The sequence below is a fragment of the Balaenoptera physalus genome (genome assembly GCF_965194825.1).
Source record: "Balaenoptera physalus genome assembly, contig: HAP1_SCAFFOLD_387, whole genome shotgun sequence".
Classification (NCBI taxonomy): Eukaryota; Metazoa; Chordata; class Mammalia; order Artiodactyla; family Balaenopteridae; genus Balaenoptera; species Balaenoptera physalus.
In genome coordinates, this window is record NW_028126298.1 from 88,597 (window position 1) to 111,349 (window position 22,753).

Genomic DNA, 22,753 nt, shown 5'->3' on the forward strand with positions numbered 1-22,753 from the left:
AGTTAGGCCTACTGTCAGGGTCTTAGTTAGGGACAGTGTTAGGGCCTGAGTTAGGATTAGTGTCAAGGCCTTATTTAGGACCAATTTTAGGGCTTTAGTTTGTAGTAGCAACAGAGCCTTTGTTAGGTATCATGTCGGGGCCTCAGTTAGGTGTAGTGTCAGGGCCATTGTTAGGGATATTATCAGGGCCTGACTTAGGAGAAGCTCAGGGCCTTAGCCAGGGAAAGTGTCAGGGCCTTAGTTAGTGACATTATCAATGCCGGAATTAGCAGTAGTGTCAAAAGTCCTTAGTGAGGCGAGTAAGGAGTAAGTTAGGAATCAGGCCCTGACACTGTCTTTAACTAAGTCCCTGACACTACTAGTAACACAGGCCCTGATCTGATTCCTATTATAGGCCATGAGGGTAATCTTAACTAAGGCCCTGACACTGGCCCTAACTAAAACTGTGACACCAGTCTTAACTCAGTCCCTGACACTGTCACTTACAAACCTCTGACACTATTCCTAACTCAGGCACTGACACTGTCCCTAACTAAGGCCCTGACAATACTCCTAACTCAGGCCCTGACACTGTCTCTAATTAAGGCCCTGATACTACTCTGAACTCAGCAGTGACACAGTCCCTAACTTAGGCCCTGACTCTACTCCTAACTCAGGAAGTGACACTGTCATTAACTAAAGCCTTGACACTATTCATAACTCACGCCCTAACACTACTCCTAAATCATGCCCTGGCAATGTCCCTAACTTAGGCCCTGACACTATTCCTAAATCAGGCGCTGATACAGTACCTAAGGAAGGCCCGGACATTACTCCTAACTCTGGCCCTGAAAAAGTTCCTAACTAAGCCCGACGCAATTCCTAACTTAGGCACTGACACTGTCCCTAAATAAGGCCCTGAAACTATTCCTAACTGAGGTGCTGATACAATACCTAACGAAGGCACTGATGTTACTCCTAACTAAGGCCCTGACACTACTGCCAACTCAGGCACTGCCAGTGTCCATAACTAAGGCCCTGACACTACTCCTTACTCAGAGTGTCCCTAACAACGGCCCTCACACTACTCCCAAATCAGGCACTGACGCCGTCCCTAAGTAAGGCCCTGACACTACTCTCAACTCAGGCACTGACGCTGTCCCTAACTAAGATTCTGACACTACTCCCAACTCAGGCACATATGCTGCCCTAACTAAGGCCATAACACTACTCCCAACTCAGGCACTGACACTGTCCCTAACTAAGGCCCTCACACTACTCCTAACTCAGCCTCTGACACTGTCCCTAACTTAGGCCCTCACACGACTCCCTACTTAGGCACTGACATGCTCCCTAACGTAAGCCCTGAGACTATTTCTACCTCAGGCCCTGACACTGTCCCTAACTAAGGCCCTGATAGTACTCACAACATAGGAACTGAGACTATCCCTAAATACGCGCTGAGAGTACTTCCAACACAGGCACTGACACTGTTCCTAACTAAAGCCCTGAGACTACTCCTAACTCACGCCCTGATATTGTCCATAACTAAGGCCCTGACACTATTCCAAACTCAGGTACTGACACTGTCCCTAACTAAGGTCCTGACACTACTCTCAACTCAGGCACTAGCACTGTCCCTAACTAAGGACCTGTCACTACTTTTAACTCAGGCCCTGACACAGTCCCTAACAAAGGTCCTGACACTACCCCCAACTCAGGCACTTACATTGTCCCTAACTATGTCCCTCACACAAGTCCCAACTCAGGCACTGAAGCCATCCCTATCTAAGGCTCTGACACTACTCCCAACTCAGGCAATGACGCTGTCCTTACTACAGCCATAACACTACTCCCAACTCAGGCACTGACACTGTCCCAAATTAAGGCCCAGACAATAGAACCAACTCAGTCACTGACACTGTCCCTAAATAAGGCCCTGACACTACTCCCAACTCAGGCACTGGCGCTGTCCCTAAGTAAGGCTCTGACACTACTCCCAACTCAGGCACTGACACTTTGCTTAACTAAGGCCCAGACAATAGAACCAACTCAGGCACTGACACTGTCCCTAACTAAGGCCCTGACATTACTCCCAACCCAGGCACTGACACTGTCCCTAACTAAGGCCCTCACGCTACTCCTAACTCAGGCTCTGACACTGTCCGTAACTTAGGCCCTACACTACTCCTTACTTAGGCACTGACACACCCCTTAACTAAGGCCCGGAGTCTACTTCTACCTCAGGCCCTGACACTGTCCCTAACTAAGGACCTGATACTACTCTCAACTCAGGCACTGACACTGTTCCTAACTAAGGCCTTGACACTACTCTTAACTCATGCCGTGACACTGTCCCTAACAAAGACCCTGACACTATTCCCAACTCAGGCACTGACACTCTCCTTAACTAAGACCCTGACAATACTCCCGTCTCATCCACTGACACTGTCCCTAAGGCTCTGACACTACTTCCAAATCAGGCACTGACATTGTCACTACTTAAGGCCCTGACCCTATTCTCAAGTCAGGCACTGACACTGTCCCTATCTAAGCCCAGACACTACGGCCAACTCAGGCACTGACACTGTCCCTAACTATATCCCTGACATTACTCCCAACACCGGCACAGACACATTCACTAACTAAGGCCCTGAAACTACTAACAACTCAGGCTCTGACACTGTTCCTAACTACCGGTGTCAGATTGCTCCTAACTCAAGCACTGACACTATTCCTAACACATTCACTGACACTGTTCCTAACTAAAGTCCTGAGACTACTCCTAACTCAGGCCCTAACACTGTCCGTAACTTAGGCCCTCGCACTACTCCCAAATCAGGCACTGACGCTGTCCCTAATTAAGGGTCTGACACTACTCACAATGAGACACTGACACTCTTCCAAATTAAGGCCTTGACACTACTCTTAACTCAGGCCCTGACACTGTCCATAATAAAGACCCTGACGCTACTCCCAACACAGGTGCTGACACTCTCCATAATTAAGGCCCTGACACTACTACCACCTCAGGCCCTGACATTGTCCCTAATAAAGGCCCTGACACTAATCCCATCTCAGTCACTGACACTGTCCCTAAATAACGTCCTGACACTATTCCCAACTCTGGCACTGACACTGTCCCTTTTAAGGTCCTGACACAACTACCAACACAGGCACTGACACTTTCGCTAAATAAGGCAGTGAGACTACTCCTTACATAGGCACTGACATCATCCCTAACTGGGCCCTGACACTACTCCCAACTCAGGAACTGACACTGTCCAGAACTACTGCCTTGACATTACGCCCAAATCTGGAACTGAAACTGTCACTAACTATATCCCTGACAGTACTCACAACTCAGGCCCTGACACTGTCCATCCCTAACTACCGCTCTCACACTACTCCTAACCCAGGCCCTGACACTATTCCTAACACGATCGCTGACACTGTCCGTAACTAAGGTCCTGAGATTACTCTTAATTCACGCCCTGACGTTGTCCCTAACAAAGGCCCTGAATTTTATCCCAACTCAGGCACTGACACAGTCCCTTACTAATGCCGTGACACTACTGCCAACACAGGCACTGACACTGTCCGTAACTGAGGCCCTGAGAGTACTCCTAACTCATGCCCTAACACTGTCCGTAACTTAGGCCCTGACACTACTCCCAACTCAGTCACTGATGCTGTACCTAACTAAGGCCCTAAGACTACTCCTACCTCAGGCCCTGAAAATGTCCCTAACTAAGGCCCTGATACTTCTCCCAACTCAGGCACTGGCAGTGTCCCTAACTGAGGCAATGATACTACTCCCAACTCAGGCACTAAGGCTTTGGACCATTGGGATGACAAGCACCATGGAGCATTGTGGTGACCAGCAGCATGGAGCATTGTGAAGAAAGGGGTACTGTAACATTGTGATGAAAGGGTCAAGGAGCATTTTGATGACAAGGATCATGGAGCATTGTGATGACAAGGGCCATGGAGCATTGTGATGACAGGGCTCATGTGGCATTATGATGACAGTGGTCATGGAGCAATGTGATGAACGTTGTCATGGAGCACTGTGATTACAGGGGCCATGGAGAATTGTGATGACAAAGGCCAGGGAACATTGTGATGACAGGGGTCATGGAGCATTGTGCTGAAAACGGACCTGGAGCATTGTGATGAAAGGGGTCATGGCTCATTGTGATGACAGGGGGCCTGGAACATTGTGATGACAGGGGTCACGGGGCATTGTGATGACAAGGGCCATGGAACATTTTGATGATAGTGGTCATATGGCATTTTGAATGACAGGGGCCATGAAGCATTGCGATGACAAGAGTCATGGAGACTTGTGATGACAGGGGTCATGGAGCTTTGTGATTTCACAGGCATGTAGCATTTTAGACAAGGCTCATGGAGCATTGGGATGACAGGGGTCATGGAGCATTGTGATGATAAGGGCATGGAGCATTGTGATGACAATGGCATGGAGCATTGCGATGACAAAGTCATGGAGCATTGTGATGACAGGGGTTATGGAGCATTGTGATGACAAGGGCGTGGAGCATTGTGATGACAGTGGTCATGGAACATTGTGACGATAAGGGCATCGAGCCGAGTTAGGGACAGTCTAGCGGCCTTGGGACTAAATTCAGTGCCTGAATTAGGCACAGCATAAGGTCTTTAGTTAGCATAAGAGGTAGGACATTAGCTCGGGACAGGGTTAGGGTAAAGGCTTGGAATCGTGTCAGGAAATGACCTAAGGATAGTGTGAAGACCTTTGTTATTGAGACTCTCAGGGACTTATTCAGAAGCAGTGTTAGGGCTTCAGGTCGGGACAGCATCAGGGCCTGACTTAGGGAGAGCGACAGGGCCTGAGTAAGGCCTAATGTCAGGCCCTTAGCTGGGGACACTGTCAGGGAATGACTTAGGAGCAACATCAGTGCCTTTGTTGGATCAGCTTTAGGTTCTTAGTTAAAGACATGACCGGAGCCCTAGTTAGTCACAGCGTCAAGGCCTCAGTTAGGGAAAGCTTCAGGGTCTGAGTTACAGACAGCCTCATGTCTTCACTTAAAGACAGCAACAGGGCTTTCTTAGGGACAGTGTCAGGACCTTGGTTAGAAATGAGTCAGGATATTAGCTCAGGAGAGTGTCAGGATTTTAGTCATTGCTGGCAGCAGGGCCTATATTAAGGACAGATTCCGGGCCTTTGTTAGATTCAGTGTCATGGCCTTAGTTAGGAGTAGTCAGGGCCTTAGTTAGGGAGAGCATTAGGGTTTCAGTTAGCATAAGGTGCAGGAGATTATCTCGGGACAGAGTCAGGTTCCAGGCCAGAGACAGTGAAAGGAAATGACCAAGGGATAACGAGAAGACCTTAGTTATTGAGAGCATCAGGGCCTTAGTTAGAAGCAGCGTGAGCACCTTAATCAGGACCAGTGCCAGGGCTTGATGTATGGACAGCATCAGAGCCTAACTAAGGTACAGCAACAGGGCCTAAGTGAGGCCTATCTTTAGGGCCTGAGTAAGGGACAGTATCAGGGCATGACTTAGAAGCAGCATAAAGGCCTCTGTAGGATCAGCATTAGAGTCTTGGTTAAAGCTATTATCAGGGCCTCCGTTAGGGATAGCCTCAAGGCCTCACTTAGGGACAGCGTCAGGGCTTACTTTGGGAAAGTTTCAGGACCTTGGTAAGACATGGGTCAGGCTATTAGCTCAGGATAATATCAGGTGTTCAGATATTGACGGCAGCAGGGCCTTAGTTAGAGGCAGTGTCAGCGCCTAAGTTAGGACTAGCATCAGAGCCTTTGTTAGGTACAGTGTCAGTGACTGAGTTAGGTGTAGTGTCAGAGCCTTAGTTAGGGACAGTGTCAGGGCCTGCATTAGGACGAGCCTCCAGGCCTCAGTTAGGGACAGGTTCACGGCCTCGGACCTAAATTCAGGGCCTCATTTAGGGACAGAATCAAGGATTTAGCTAGCATAAGGGGATCTACAGCTGAAAGCAACCTGAACACCACCACAAGCAGAGGCACAAGTGAACCATGCACGCTCCTATGAAGGAATATTCCACAGCAGTTGAGTACATTTTGTTTAAAGTTAGTAACACTATAAAAATTATGTTTTGAAGAAAACTATATTCAGAAGATGAAAGAATCTCGTTCTAAAGAATCTCTTTAGCTCATCTCGACATTAGCTAAAGAGAAGGTTAGGTTAAGGTCTAGGGAGAGGGTCAGGAAATGACCTAGGGATAGTGTCAAGACCTTAGTTACTTAGCACATCAGGACCTAATTTAGGAGCAGTGAGTGTCAGGGCTTCGGGTAGGAACAGCGTCAGAGCCTGACTTAGGGAGTGGGACAGGGCCTGAGTGAGGCCTAGCGTCAGGGCCTTAGCTAGAGACAGTGTCAGGGCATGACTTAGGAGCAGCATAAGAGCCACGGTAGGATCAGCCTCAGGGGCTATGTTACAGATATTATCAGGGCCTCTGTTAGGGACAGCCTCAAGGCCTCACTTAGAGACAGCATCAGGGCTTCCTTAGGGACAGTTTCAGGACCTTGGTAAGAGATGGGTCAAGAAATTAGCTCAGGATAGTGTCAGGACGTTAGATATTGACGGCAGCAGGGCCTTAGTCAGGGACAGTGTCAGGCCCTGAATTAGGACGAACATCGAGGCCTTAGGTACGGACAGGGTCACAGCCTCGAGAGTAATTTTAGGCCCTTAGTTAAGGACAGCAGCAGGGCTGTAGTTAGCATAAGAGGCACGACATTTGCTAGGGCCAGGGTCAGGTTACGCTCTAGGGATAGTGTCAGGAAAGGACCTAAGCATAGTGTCAAAACCTTAGTTACTGAGAGTATCAGATCCTTATTTAGAACCAGGGTCAGGGCTTCAGGTAGGGACAGCATCAGAGCCTGACTTAGGGAGAGCGTTAGGGCCTGAGTGAGGCCTAGCGTCAGGCCCTTAGATGAGGACAATGTCAGGGCATGATTTAGGAACAGCATCAGCTCCTCTGTTGGATCGACTTTAGCGTCTTAGATACAGACATCATCAGGTCCTCAGTTAGTCACAGCGTGAAGGCCTCAGTTAGGTAAAGCTTCAGGGCCTGAGTTAGGGACAGCCTCAGTTCTTAACTTAGGGACAGTGATAGGTCTTTCTTAGGGACAGTGTCAGGACCTTGGTTAGAAATATGTCAGGATATTAACTCAGGCTAGTGTCCAGTTTTTAGTTATTGCTGACAGCAGGGCCTATATTAGGGGCAAATTCTGAGCCTTACTTAGAGACAGTGTCAGGGCCTGAGTTAGGACTAGCATCACAGCCCTTGTAAAGTACAGTGTCAGGGACTGAGTTAGGTGTAATATCAGGGCTTTAGTTAGGGACAGTGTCAGCGCCTCAGTTAGGATGATCCTCCAAACTTCAGTTAGGGACAGGTTGACGGCCTCAGGACTAATTTCAGGCTCTTAGTTAGAGACAACGTCAGGGATTTAGTTAGCATAAGAGGTTCGACAATAGCTAAAGACAAGTTTAGGTTAAGATCTAGGGATAGTGTCAGGAAATGACCTAGGGATTCTGTCAAGACCATAGCTAATTAGAGCATCAGTGCCTAATTTAGGCCCAGGGATAGAATCTTAGCCTGACTTAGGGAGAGCAACAGGGCCTGAGTGATGCCTAGAGTCAGGGCCTTAGCTACGGACAGCGTCAGGGCATGACATAGGATCAGCATAAGGTTCTCTGTAGGGTCAGCAGTAGGGTCTTAGTTTAAGACATTATCAGGACCTCTGTGAGGGACAGCCTCAGGGCCTCACTTAGGGACAGTGTCAGGGCTAACTTTGGGAGAGTTTCAGGACCTTGGTAAGACATGGGTCAGGATATTAGCTCAGGATAATGTCAGGACTTTAGATATTGATCGTAGCAGGGCCTAAGTTAGGGACAGGGTGAAGGCCTTAGTTAGGAGTAGCAGGCCTCTGATAGTTCCACTGTCAGGTCCACAGTTGACAATCGTGTTAGGGCCTTAGTTAGGGACAGTGTCAGGGCCGGATGTAGGGCGAGCATCTAGGCCTTAGTTCGGGACAGTTTCATGGTCTTGGGACTAAATTCAGTGCCTGAGGTAGGCACAGCCTAAGGGCTTCAGTTAGCATAAGAGGCAGGACATTAGCTAGTGACCGTGCCAGTTTAACATCTACGGATAGTGTCAGGAAATGACCTAAGGATAGTGTGAAGACCTTTGTTACTGAGACTCTCAGGGCCTTATTCAGAACCAGTGTTAGGGCTTCAGGTAGGGACAGCATCAGTGCCTGACTTAGGGAGAGCGATACAGTCTCATTGAGGCCTAGCATCAGTCCCTTAGATGGGGACACTGTCAGGGAATGACTTAGGAGCAGCATTAGGGCCTCTGCTGGATCAGCCTTAGGGTCTTAGTTAAAGACTTGATCAGGGTCAGTGTTAGTCACAGCATCAAGGCCTGAGTTAGTTAGGGAAAGCTTCAGGACCTCACTTAAGTACAGCGTCAGGGCTTATTTTGGGAAACTTTCAGGACCTTGCTAAGACATGGGTCAGGTTATTGTCTCTGGATAATGTCAGGTCTTTAGATGTTGATGGCAGCAGCCCTTAGTTAGAGACAGTGTCAGGCCCTGAGTTACGACTAGCATCAGAACCTTCGTTAGGTACAATGTGCGGGATTGAGTTGGGAGTAGAGTCATGGCCTTAGTTAGTGATAGTGTCAGGGCCTGACTTAGGGAAAGGGACATGGCTTGAGTGAGGCCTAGCGTCAGGCCCTTAGCTGGGCACACTGTCAGGGCATGACTTTGGAGTAGCATCAATTTCTTTGCTGGATCAGCATTAAGATCTTCATTAGACACATGATCAGGACCTGAGTTAGTCACAGCTTCAAGGCTTCAGTTAAAGAAAGCTTCAGGGCCTGAGTTAGGGACAGCCTCAGGTCTTCACTTAGGGACAGCGTCAGGGCTTACTTTGGGACAGTTTCAGGACCTTGGAAAGACATAGGTCAGGATATTAGCTCAGGACAATGTCAGGAGTTTGGATACTGATGGCAGCAGGTCCTTAGTTACAGACAGTTTCAGGGCCGGAGTTAAGCCTAGCATCAGAGACATTGTTAGGTATAGTGTAAGGTACTGAGTTAGGAGTAGTGTCAGGGCCTTGCTTAGGGACAGTGTCAGGTTCTGAGTTTGGTTTACTGTCAGGGACCTAGTTAGGGACAGTGCTAGGGCCTGAGTTAAGATTAGTGTCAAGGCCTTGTTTAGGACCAATTTCAGGGCCTTAGTTTGGAATAGCAACATAGCCTTTGTTAGGTATCATGTCAGGGTCTATGTTAGGTGTAGTTTCAAGGTCAGTTTTAGGGATAGTATCAGGGCGTGACTTAGGAGAAGTTCAGGGCCTTAGCCAGGGAAAATGTCAGGGCCTTAGTTAAGGACATTATCAGGGCCTGAATTAACAGTAGTGTCAAAAGTCCTTAGTGAGGAGAGTAAGGAGTAATTCAGGATTGAGGCTCTGAAACTGTCCTTAACTAAGGCCCTGACACTATTCGTAACACAGGCTGTGATCTGATTCCTATCATAGGCCCTGATGGAGGTCTTAACTAAGGACCTGACACTGGCCCTAACTAAAGCTGTGACACTACTGTTAAGTCAGGCTTTGACACTGTCCCTATAAAAGCCTCTGACACTTCTCTTAACTCAGGCACTGACACTGTCCCTGAATAAGGCCCTGACAATATTCCTAACTCAGGCCCTGACACTGTCCCTAACTAAGGCCCTGATACTACTCCGAACTCAGCACTGACACTCTCCCTAACATAGGCATTGACTCTACTCCCAACTCAGGAACTGACACTGTCACTAACTAAGGCCGTGACACTGTTCATAACTCACGCCCTAACACTACTCCTAAATCATGCCCTGGCAATGTCGCTAACTAAGGCCCTGACACTACTCCTAACTCAGGCGCTAATACAATACCTAAGGAAGGTCCTGACATTACTCCTAACTCAGGCCCTGAAAAGGTCCCTAACTAAGGCCGACACAACTCGTAACTCAGGCACTAACACTGTCCCTAAATAAGACCCTGAAAATATTCCTAACTGAGGCGCTGATGCAATACCTAATGAAGGCACTGATGCTACTGCTAACTAAGGCCCTGACACTACTACTACCCCAGGCCCTGACACTGTCCCTAACTAAGGCCCTGACAGTACTCTTAACTCAACCACTGACACTGTCCCTAACTTAGGTCCTGACTCTACTCCTAACTCAGGCCCTGACACTGTCCCTAAATAAGGCCCTGACACTATTCCTAAATCAGGTACTGACTCTCTCCCTAACTAAGGCCCTGGCATTACTCCTAACTCAGGCACTGATACAATACCTAAGAAAGGCAACAATGCTACTCCTAAATCAGGCACTGACACTGGCCCAAACTAAGACCCTGACTCTATTCCTAACTCAAGCCCTGACATGGTCCCTAACTAAGACCCTGACACTTCTCCTAACACAAGCCCTGACACTGTCCTTAACATAGGTCCTGACACTGCTCCAAACATAGGCCCTTACACTACTCCAAGCTCATGCCCCGACAATGTCCCTAACTAAAGCCCTGACAGTAATCCTAAATGAGGCGCTGATACAATTCCTAATGGAGGCACTGACACTGTCCCAACATACGGCCCTTACATTACTCTTAACTCAGGAACTGACACTCTCCCTAACTAAGACCCTGACAGTACTATTAACTAAGGCAGTCACACTGTCCCTAACTAAGGCCCTGACACTACTCCTAAATCAGGCACTGACACTGTCCCTATCTAAAGCCCTGACATTATTCCTAACTCAGGTGCCGATCCAATACCTAACGTAGGCACTGGTGCTCCTCCTAACTAAGGCCCTGACACTCTTCCTAAATAAGGCCCTGACAGTCGTCCTAACTCAGGCACTGACAGTGACCCTAACTAGAGCCCTGACACTACTCCTAAATCAGGCACTGACACTGTCCCTATCTAAAGCCCTGACATTATTCCTAACTCAGGTGCCGATCCAATACCTAACGTAGGCACTGGTGCTCCTCCTAACTAAGGCCCTGACACTCTTCCTAAATAAGGCCCTGACAGTCGTCCTAACTCAGGCACTAACAGTGACCCTAACTAGAGCCCTGACACTACTCCTAACTCAGTCCCTGACACTGTCCCTAACTAAGGCCCTGACAATACTCCCAACTCAGGAACTGACACTGTCCCTAACTAAGGCCCTGACACTACTCCCGACAAAGGCACTGACAATGTTCCTAACTAACACCCTGACAGAACTCCGAACATAGGCACTGACACTGTCCCTAAATATTGCAGTGAAACTGCACCAAACATAGGCATTGACACAGTCGCTAATTAGACCCTGACACTACTCTCAAATCAGGCACTGACACTGTCCCTAGCTAAGGCCCTGACACTACTCCCAACTCAGGAACTGACACTGTCCCTAACTAGTGCCTTGACAATACTCCTATCTCAGGCCCTGACACTGTCCCTAAATAAGGCAATGAAACTAATGCCAACTCAGCCACTGACATTTTCCCTAACTAAGACCCAGACACTACTCCCAACTCAGGCACTGACACTCTCCCTAACTGAGGCCCTGACACTACTCCCAACTCAGACACTGAAGTTGTCCCTAAATAAGGTTCTGACACTACTCCCAACTCCGGCAGTGATGCTGTCCATAACTAAGGCCTTGACACTACTCACAACTCAGGCAATGACACTGTCCATAATAAAGACCCTGAAAATAATCCCACCTCAGGCACTGACACTGTTCCTAACTAAAGACCTGTCACTACTCACAACACAGGCAATGGCGCTGTCCCTAACTAAGGCCCTGACACTAATCCCAACTCAGGCACTGACGCTGTCCCTAACTAAGGCTCTGAAACTACTCCCAACTAAGCCACTGACACTGTCCCTAACTACGGCCCTGACACTACTCCCAGCTCAGGCACTGACACTGTCTCTTACTAAGGTCCTGACACTACTCGTAACTCATGCACTGACATTGTTCCGAACAAAGGCCCTGACACTACTCCCAACATAGGCACTGAGACTGCCCCTAAATACACCCAGACAGTACTCCCAACTCAGGCACTGACACTGTCCCTAACTAAAGCCCTGAAACTACTCCTAACTCATGCCCTGAAATAGTCCCTGACTAAGGCCCTGACACTACTCCCAACTCAGGCACTGACACACTCTCTAACTAAGGCCCTGAGACTACTCCAACCTCAGGCCTGGAAACTGTCCCTAACTAAGGCTCTGACATTGTTCACAGCTCCTGCACTGACACACTCCCTAACTAAGGCCTTAACACTACTCTTACCTAAGGCCTTGACACTGTCCCTAACAAAGACCCTGACACTACTCCCAACTCCGGCAGTGACGTTGTTCCTAACTAAGGCCCTGACACTACTCCCAACATAGGCACTGACACTGTCCCTAACAAGGCCCTGGCACTACTCCCAACTCAGGCACTGACACTCTCCCTAACAACGACCTTGACACTACTCTTAACTCAGGCCCTGACATTGTCCCTAATAAAGACTCAGACATTAATCCCATCTCAGCCACTGACACTATCCCTAACTAAGGCCCTGACACTACACCCAACTCAGTCACTGACACTATCCCTAACTAAGACCCTGACACTACTCCCACCTCAGGCACTGACACTGTCCCTTAATAATGCCCTGAAACTACTGCCAACACAGGCACTGACACTGTCCCTACCTAAGGCCCAGAGACTACTCCTAACTCATGCCCTGACACTGTCCATAACTTAGGCACTGACACTATTCCTAATTCAGGCACTGACACTGTCCCTAACTAAGGTCCTGAGACTACTCCTTCCTTTGGCCCTGACACTGTCCCTCATTAAGGCCCCAACTCAGGCTCTGACACTGTCCCTAACTATGACCCTGTCACTACTCCCAACTCAGGCACTGACAGTGTCCCTAACTGAGACAATGATACTATTCCCAACTCAGGCAATAAGGCTCTGGATCATTGTGATGAGAAGCACCATGGAGCGTTCTGATGACAAGGGTCATAGAGCATTGTGATGACAAGGGTAATGAAGCATTGTGAAGACAATGGCCATGGAGAATTGTGATGACAGGGGTCATGGAGCATAGTGATTACAAGGGCCAGGGAGCATTGTGATTACAGGGTTCTTGGGGCATTGTGATGAAAGTGGTCATGGAGCATTGTGATGAAATTGGTCATGGAGCATTGTGATGAAAAGCACCAGGGAGCATTGTGAGGACATGGGCGTGGAGCATTCTGATTACAGGGGACAAAAGCATTGTGATGAAAAGGGCAGGGAACATTGTGATGACAGGGGTCATGCATCATTATGATGACAACTGTCATGGAACATTGTGATGAAAGGTGTCATGGAGCATTGTAAAGAAAGGGGCCATGGAGCATTGTGATGACAGGCGTCATGGGGCATTGTGATGACAGTGGTCATGGAGCAATGTGATGAAAGGGATCATGGAGCAATGTGATTACCGGGGCCAAGGAGCATTGTGAATACATAGGCCATGGGGCATTGTGATGACAGTGGGCATGGAGCATTGTGATGAAAGCGGTCATGGAGCATTGTGATGAGAAGTGTCCTAGAACCTTGTGATCACACGGTTCGTGGAGCATTTTGATGACAAGGGGCATGGCAAATTGTGAGGACAGGTGTCCTGGTGCATTGTGATGACAGTGGACATGTAGCATTGTGATGAAAGGTATCATGGAGCACTCTGATGACAGGGGCCATGGAGCATTGTGTTGACAAAGGCCATGGAACATTGTGATGACAGGTGTCAAGGGGAATTATGATTACAGCGAGCTTGCAGCATTGTGAGAAAAATCGTCCTGGAGCATTGTGATGACAGCGGACACAGAGAATTGCGATGACAGGGATCATGCAGCATTTTGATGAAAAGGGTCATGGAGCATTGTGATGACAGGGATCATGGAACATTGTGATGACAAGTTCCATGAAGCATTGTGATGACAAAGGCATGGAGAATTGTGATGACATGGGTCATCGAACATTGTAATGACAGTGGTCCTGGAGCATTGTGTTTACACGGGCATGGAGCATTGTCATGACAAGGGCATGGAACATTTTGATTATAGGCCCAAGGAGCATTGTGCTGAGAAGGCATGGTGCATTATGATGACAATTGGCATTGAGCATTGTGATGAAAGAGGTACTGGAGCATTGTGAGGGAAAGTGTCATGTTTCATTGTGATGACAGGGGTCATGGAGTGATGTGAAGAAAGGTGTCATGGATCATTTTGATGAGAAGTGTCATGGAATATTGTGCTGACAATGATCATGGAGCATTGTGATGAGAGGGGCCTTGGTGCATTGTGATAACAGGCGTCATGTGGCATTGTGATGACAGTGGTCATGAAGCATTGTGATGAAAGGGGTCATGGATCATTTTGATAACAAGTGTCCTGGAACCTTGTCATGACACGGTTCATGAAGAATTGTGATGAGAAGAGCCATGGCGAATTGTGATGACAGGTGTCATGGGGCATTGTGATGACAGTGGTCATTTAGCATTGTAATAAAAGGTATCATAGAGCACAGTGATGACAGGGGCCATGGAGCACTGTGCTGAAAGGGGCAATGAAGCATTGTGATGAGAGGAGTCATGGGGGATTGTGATGAAAGTGGTCATGGAGCATTGTGATGAAAGGGATCATGGAGCAATGTGATTACAGGGGCCATGGAGCATTGTGAATATATAGGTCATGGAACATTGTGATGACTGTGGTATGGAGCATTTTGCTGAAAGAGTTCATGGATCACCGTGATGACAAGTGTCCTGGAATATTGTGATGACATGGTTCATGGAGCATTGTGATGACAAGGTCATGGAGCATTGTGATTACAGGGGTCATGGAGCATTGTGATGACAAGGGCAGGGAACATTGTAATGACAGGGGTCATGGAGCATTGTGATGACAAGGGCCATGAAGCTTTGTGATGACTGTTGTCATTGGGCATTGTGATGACAGTGGTCATGGAGCATAGTGATGAGAAGGACCATGGAGTATTGTGATGACAGGGTTTATGGGGCCTTTTGCTGACAGGGGCTATGGAGCATTGTGATGAAAGGGGTCATTTAGCACTCTGATTACAGGGGATATGGAGCATGGTGATGACAAGGGCATGGAGCATTGTGATCACAATGGTCATGGAGCATAGTGATGAAAGTGGTCATGGAGCATTGTGATGAAAAGGGTCATGTGGCATTGTGAGGACAACGGTCATGGAGCATTGTGAAGAAAGAGGTCATGGATCATTGTGAAGAAAGTTGTCATAGAGAATTGTGAAGAAAAGCACCAGGGAGCATTGTGATGACAAGGGCCATGGAGCATTGTGATGACAGGTGTCATGGAGCATTGTGATGACATAGGTCATGGGGCTTTGTGATGACAGGGAGCATGGAACATTGTGATGGAAGTGGTCTAGGAGCATTGTGATGACAGTGCTCATTGAGCATTGGGATGACACGGTCATGGAGCCTTGTGATTACAGGGGCCATGGAGCTTTTTGATGACAAGGGGCATGGAATATTGTGATGAAAGGCGTACTGGAGCATTTTGAGGAAAAGTGTCATGGATCATTGTGATTACAGCGATCATGGAGCATTGTGATGACCAGGGTCATGGAGCATTGTGATAACAGGGTTCATGGAGCATTGTGATCACAAGGGCCATGTAGTATTGTGATGACAGGTGTCATGGGGCATTGTGATGTCAGGGGCATGGAACATTGTCATAAAAGGTGTCCTGGAGAACTGTGATTACTGGGGCCATGGAGCATTGCAATGAAAAAGACCATGGAGCATTGTGATGACAGGTGTCAAGGAGCATTGTGATGAAATGGGTCATGGATCATTGTGATGACGGGGTCAAGGAGCACTGTGATTTCAGAGGTCATGGAGCATTGTGAGGACAAGGGTATGGAGCATTGTGATGACAGGTGTCATGGAGCACAGGGATGAAAGTGGTCATGGAACATTGTGGTGAAAAGTGTCAAGTGGCATTGTGAGGACAAGGGTCATGGAGCATTGTGAAGAAAGAGGTCAAGGAGTATTTTGATGAAAGTTGTCATGGATCATTTTGAAGAAACCACCAGGGAGCATTGTGATGACAAGGGCCATGGAGCATTGTGATGACAGGTGTAATGGATCATTGTGATGTCAGTGGTCATGGAACATTGTGATGAAAGGGATCATGGAGCACTGTGATTTCAGGGTCCATGGAGAATTGTGATGACAAAGGCCATGGAGCATTGTGATGACCGTTGTCATGTAGCATTGTGATGAAAGGGTCATGGAGCACTGTGACGACAATGGTCATGGAGAATTTGATGAAAGGCGTCATGGAGCATTGTGGTGAAAGGGATCAAGGGGTATTGTGATGAAAAGGGGCAGGGAGCATAGTGATGACAAAGGGCCTGGAGCATTATGATGACACGGGCATGGAGTCTCGTGATGAAAAGGGTTCTGGAGCATTGCAATGAAAAGTGCATGGAACATTGTGATTACTAGTGCCATGGATCATTGTGATGAAAAAAGCCATGGAGCCTTGTGATGACATGTCATGGAGCATTGTGATGAAAACTGCCATGGAGAATTGTGAGGACAAGGGTCATGGAGAACTGTGATGAAATGGGTCATGGATCACTGCGATGATATGGGTCATGGAGCATTGTGATGAAAGAGGTATTGGGGAATTGTAATGACAAGGGCCATGGAGCCTTGTGATGAAAGATGTCAGCGAACATTCTGAAGAAAGCTGTCATTGAGCATTGTGATGAAAAGCGCCATGGAGCATTGTGATGACAAGGGTCAAGGAACATTGTGATGACATGGGCATGGAGCATTGTGATGATATGGGCATGGAGCATTGTGATTACAGTGCTCATGGAGCACAGTGATGACAAGGGCATGGAGCAATGTGATGACAAGGGGCATGGAGCACTGTGACCAAACTGGTACTGGAGCATTGTGATGAGAGGGTTCTTGGATCATTGTGATTACAGGGTTGATGGAGCATTGTGATGACAAGAGTCATGGAGCACTGTGATGACAAGTGTCATGGACCCTTGTGATGACAAGGGCCATGGAGAATTGTGGCGACAGGCATCATGAGGCCTTGTGATGACAGGGGTCATGGAGCATTCTGATGAAAGGGGTCATGGAGCACTCTGATTACAGGGGCCTTGGAGCATGGTGATGACAAATGCCATGGAGCATTGTGATGACAGGTGTCAAGGAACAATGGGATGAAATGTGTCATGGATCATTGTGATGACATGAGTCAAGGAGCATTGTGATGACATAGGTCATGGGGCTTTGTGATGAGAGGGAGCATGGAACATTGTGGTGAAAGTGGTCAAGGAGCATTGTGATGACAGTGCTCATTGAGCATTGTGAGGACACTGTCATGGAGCCTTGTGATTACAGGGGTCATGGAGCATTTTGATGACAAGGGGCATGGAGTATTGTGATGAAAGGCGTCTTGGAGCATTTTGAAGAAAGGTGTCATGGATCATAGTGATTACAGAGATCACGGAACATTGTGATGGCCAAGGTCAGGGAGCATTGTGATAACAGGGTTCAAGGAGCATTGTGATCACAAAGACCATGTAGTATTGTAATGACAAGTGTCATGGGGCATTGTGATGTCAAGGGCATGGAGCATTGTGATGACAGGTGTCATAGAGCATTGTGATGAAAGGGGTCATCGGGAAATGTAATGACAAGGGCCATGGAGCATTGTGATGAAAGGGGTCAGTGAGGATTCTGATGAAAGTCGTCATTGAGCATTGTGATGGAAAGGGCCATGGAGCATTGTGATGATAAGTGTCATTGAACATTGTGATGACAAATGTTATGGAGCCTTGTGATGACAAAAGCCATGGAGCATTGTGATGACAGGGTCATGAGGCATTGTGATGAAAGGGGTCATGGATCATTGTGATGACAGGGGTCACGGAGTATTGTGATGATAGGGGTCATGGAGCAATTGGGTGAAAGGGATCATGGGACATTGTGATGACAAGCGCCATGGAGCATACTGATGAAATTGGCACTGGAGCATTGTGATGACACAGGCATGGCAGATTTTGATGACAATAGTTCGGGAACATTGCCATGACAAAGGCATGGAGCATTGTGATGTCAGGGGCCATCGAGCACTGTGATGAAAAAAGCCATGGTGAATTGTGATGACAGATGTCATGGAGCATTGTGATGACAAGGGCATGGAGCACTGTGATGACAAATGGCATAGAGGATTGTCATGACAAAGAGCATGGATCATTGTGATGAATGGGGTCATGGATGATTCTGACTACAACAATCGTGGAGCATTGTGATGACAGGGCTCATGGAGCATTGTGATCACAATGGCCATAGAACATTGTAATGACAGGTGTCATGCGACAATGTGATGAAAGGGATCATGGAGCAATGTGATTACAGGGGCCATGGAGCATTGTGATGACAGGTGTCAAGGAGCAATGTGATGAAATGCGTCATGGATCATTGTGATGACATTGGTCGTGGAGCATTGTGATGAAATGGTTCATGGGGCATTTTGATGAAATTGGTCATGGGGCATTGTGCTGTAAGTGGTCATGGAGCATTGTGATGAATGTGGTCATGGAGCATTGTATTGACATGGATCATGGAGCATTTTGATTATTGTGGAGCATTCAGCACAGTGGTCCATGACCCCTTTCATCAGAATGTTCCATGGCTGTTGTCATCACAATACCCCATGGCCCCTTTCATCACAATGCTCCCTGACGTCTTTCATCACAATGCTCCATGACCATTGTCATCAGAATGCTTCATGATCCCTGTAATCAGAATGATCCATGACCCATTTCATCACATGCCCCATGACCCCTTTAATCAAATTGCTCCATGACCCTTTCATCACAATGTCCATGACCCTTGTCATCACAATGCTCCATGACCCCTGTCACCACAATGCTCCATGCCCCATTTCATCACAATGTTCCATGCACCCTGTCATCACAGTGCTCCATGGGCACTCTAATCACAGGGCTCCAAGACCCCTATAATCACAATGCTCCATGCCACTTGTCATTGCAATGTTCCATGACCCTTGTCCTCACAATGCTCCATAGCGCTTGTCATAACAATGCTCCATGATCCATGTCATGACAATGGTACATGACCACTTTCATCACAATGCCCCATAACCCCTTTCATCACAATGCTCCATAACCACTGTCATCACAATGCTCCATGACCCCTGTCATCACAATGTTCCAGGACCCATGTCATCACAATGAGCCATGACCCCTTTCATCACAATGTTCCATAATCACTGTCATCACAATGATCCATGGCCCTTGTCATCACAAGGCTCCCTGGCGCAGGTCATCACAAAGATCCATGACCGCTTTCAGCACAATGCTCCATGACCTCTTTCATCACACTTCTCCATGACCATTGTCATCTCAAAGCTCCATGACTCTTGTAAAATCAAAGTTCCATGGCCCTTGTAATCACAAAGCTTCACGACCTCGTCATCACAATGCACCATAACAACTTTCATCACAATGCCCCATGACCCCTGTCATCACAATGCTCCATGCCCCCTTTCATCACAATGCTCCATGACCCCTTTCATCAGAATGTTCCATGACAACTTTCATCACAATGCTCTATGGACCTTGTCATCACAATGCTCAATGGCGTTTGTCATCACAATCCTCCATGAAACCTCAAATCACAATGATCCATGACCCTTTTCAGCACCATGCCCCATGACCCCTTTCATCACAATGATCTATGACCCCTTTCATCGCAATGCTCCATGACCATTGCAATAAAGGTTCCATGCCCATATCATCACAATGCTCCATGACACCTGTCATCACAATGCTCCATGGCCCTTGTCCTCACAGTGCTCCATGGCCCCTGTCATCAAAATGCTCCATGACTACATTAATCACAATGCTCCATGACAAATTTCATCACAATGCCCCGTGACCCCTGTAATCAAAATGTTCCTTAACCCCTTTCATCACATTGTTACAGTACCCCTTTCATCACAATGCTCCATGCCGCCTGTCACCACAATGCTCCATTACCCTTGTCATCACAATGTTCCATGGCCCCTGTCATCACAATGCTCCATTACCCTTGTCATCACAATGATCCATGGATCTTTTCATCATAAAGATCCAGAGCCTTAGTGCCTGAGTTGAGCGTAGTATAATTGCCTCAGTTATGGACACTGTCAGTCCCTGAGTTGGGAGTAGTGTCAGGGCCATAGTTAGGGACAGTGTCAGGGCCTGAGGTAGGAGTAGTCTCAGGGCCTTAGTTAGGGAGAGTGTCAGTGCCTGAATTAGGAGTAGTGTCAATGCCTAAGTTACGGACAATATCAGGGCATGAGTTAGGAGTAGTCTTAGGGCCTTAGTAAGGGACAGTGTCAGTGCCTGTGTTGGTAGGAGTGTCAGGGAATTAGTAAGGGACAGTGTCAGTGCCTGAGTTGGGATTAGAGTAAGGGTCTTTGTTAGGGACAACATCAGGGCGTGAGTTAGGAGTAATCTCAGGACCTTAGTTACGGACAGTGTCAGTGACTGTGTTAGGAATAGTGTCAGGGCCTGTGTTAGGAGTAGTGTGAGAGCGGTAGTTAGGGACGGACAGTGTCATGGCCTGAGTAGTGTGTAGTGTCAAGGACATAGTTAGCAACAGTTTCAGTGCCTGATTTGGGAGTAATGTCAGGGCCTTAGTTCTGGACAGTGTCAGTGCCTGAGTTGGGAGTAGTGTCAGGGCTTAGTTAGGGACAGAGTCACTGCCTATGTAGGGAGTAGTTACACTGCCTTATTTAGTGAAAGTGTCAGTGCCTGTGTTGTTAGTAGTGTCAGAGCCTTAGTAAGGGACAGTGTCAGTGCCTGAGATGGGAGTAGTGTCAGGGCATTAGTTAGGGACAGTGTCAGTGGCTGAGATGGGATTAGTGTCAGGGTCTTTATTAGGGACAATGTCAGTGCCTGTGTTGGGAGTAGTGTCAGAGCCTTTTTTAGGGAAAGAGCCAGTACCTGAGTTGGGAGTAGTGTCAGGGTATTTATTATGGACAGTGTCAGGGGCTGAGTTAAGAACAGTGTCAAGGCCTTAATTTGGGAGAGTGTCAATGTCTGATTGGGAGTAGTGTCAGACCCTTAGTTAGGGACAGCGTCAGTGCCTGAGTTGGGAATAGTGCCAGCGACTAAGTTATGGACAGTGTTAGGGCCTGAGTAAGAGTAGTCTCAGGGCCTTAGTTAGGAACAGTGTCAGTGACTATGTTAGGAATAGTGTCAGTGCCTGAGTTAGGAGTAGTCTGAGACCAGTAGTTAGGAACAGTGTCGGGGCCTGAGTTGTGAGTAGTTTCAGGGCCATAGTTAGTGAAAGTGTCAATGCCGGTGTTGGGAGTACTGTCAGGGCCTTAGTTAGGGCCAGTGTCAATGCCTGAGTTGGGAGTAGTGTCAGGGCCTAGATAGGGACACTGTCAGTGCCTGAGTTGAGAATAGGGTCAGGGCCTTAAGTAGGGACAGTGTCAGTGCCTGAGTTGAGAATAGGGTCAGGGCCTTATTTAGGGACAGTGTCAGTGGCTGAAATGGGAGTAGTGTCAGTGTCTTAGTTAGGGAGAGTGTCAGTGTCTGCGTTGGGAATATTGTCAGGGTCTTTGTTAGGGACAGTAACAGGGCAGGAGTTAAAAGTAGTGTCAAGGCCTTAGTTAGGGAGTGTGTCAGTGCCTGAGTTGGGAGTAGTATCAGGGCCTTAGTTAGGGACAGTGTCAGGGCCTGAGGTAGAAGTAGTCTCACGCCTTTAGTTAGGGAGCGTGTCAGTGCCAAAGTAAGGAATAGTGTCAGAGCCTAAGTTAGGGACAGTGTCAGAGCCTGAGTTAGGAGTCGTGTCGGCCTTAGTTGGAACATTTTCAGGGCCTGAATTAGGAGTAATGTCACGGCCTTCCTTAGGTATTGTATAAGTGCCTGAGTTAGGAAGAGTGTCAGGACCTTAGTTAGGGACATTGCCAGGGCATGATTTAGGAGTAGTGTTAGGGCATGAGTTATGAAAAGTGTCAGGGCCTTAATTAGTGACAGTGTCATTTCCTGAGTTAGGAATAGAGTCAGGGCCTAAGTTAGGGGCAGTGTCAGTGGTGAGCTCGGAGTAGTATCAGGGCCTTAGTTAGAGACAGTGTCAGGGCCTGAGTTAGGAGTATTGTCAGGGCCTTAGTTAGGGACAGTGTCAGTCCCTGAGTTAGGAGTAGTGTCAGATGCTTTCTTAGGGACAGTGTCAGGGCCTGAGTTAAGAGTAGTGTCACAGCTTTAGTTAGGACCAGTGTCAGGGCCTTAGTTAAGACCAGCATCAGGGCCTATGATAGGAATCAGTTCAGGGCCTGTGTTACGAATAGTGTCAGGGACTTAGTTAAGGGCAATGTCAGGGCCTGAGTCCTGACTTACTCCTTACTCTCCTCTCTAAGGACTTTTGACACTACTGCTAATTCAGGCCCTGACACTGTCACTAACTAAGGCCCTAACTCAGTCCTGTACATTGTCCCTAACAAAGGCTCTGATGCTAGTCATAACTCAGGGACTGACACTCTCTCTAACTAAGGGCTGCTGACATCAATATCTAAAGTTCTGACATTATGCAGAGCAAATATCCTGAACCATGTCTTACAAAGTTCCTG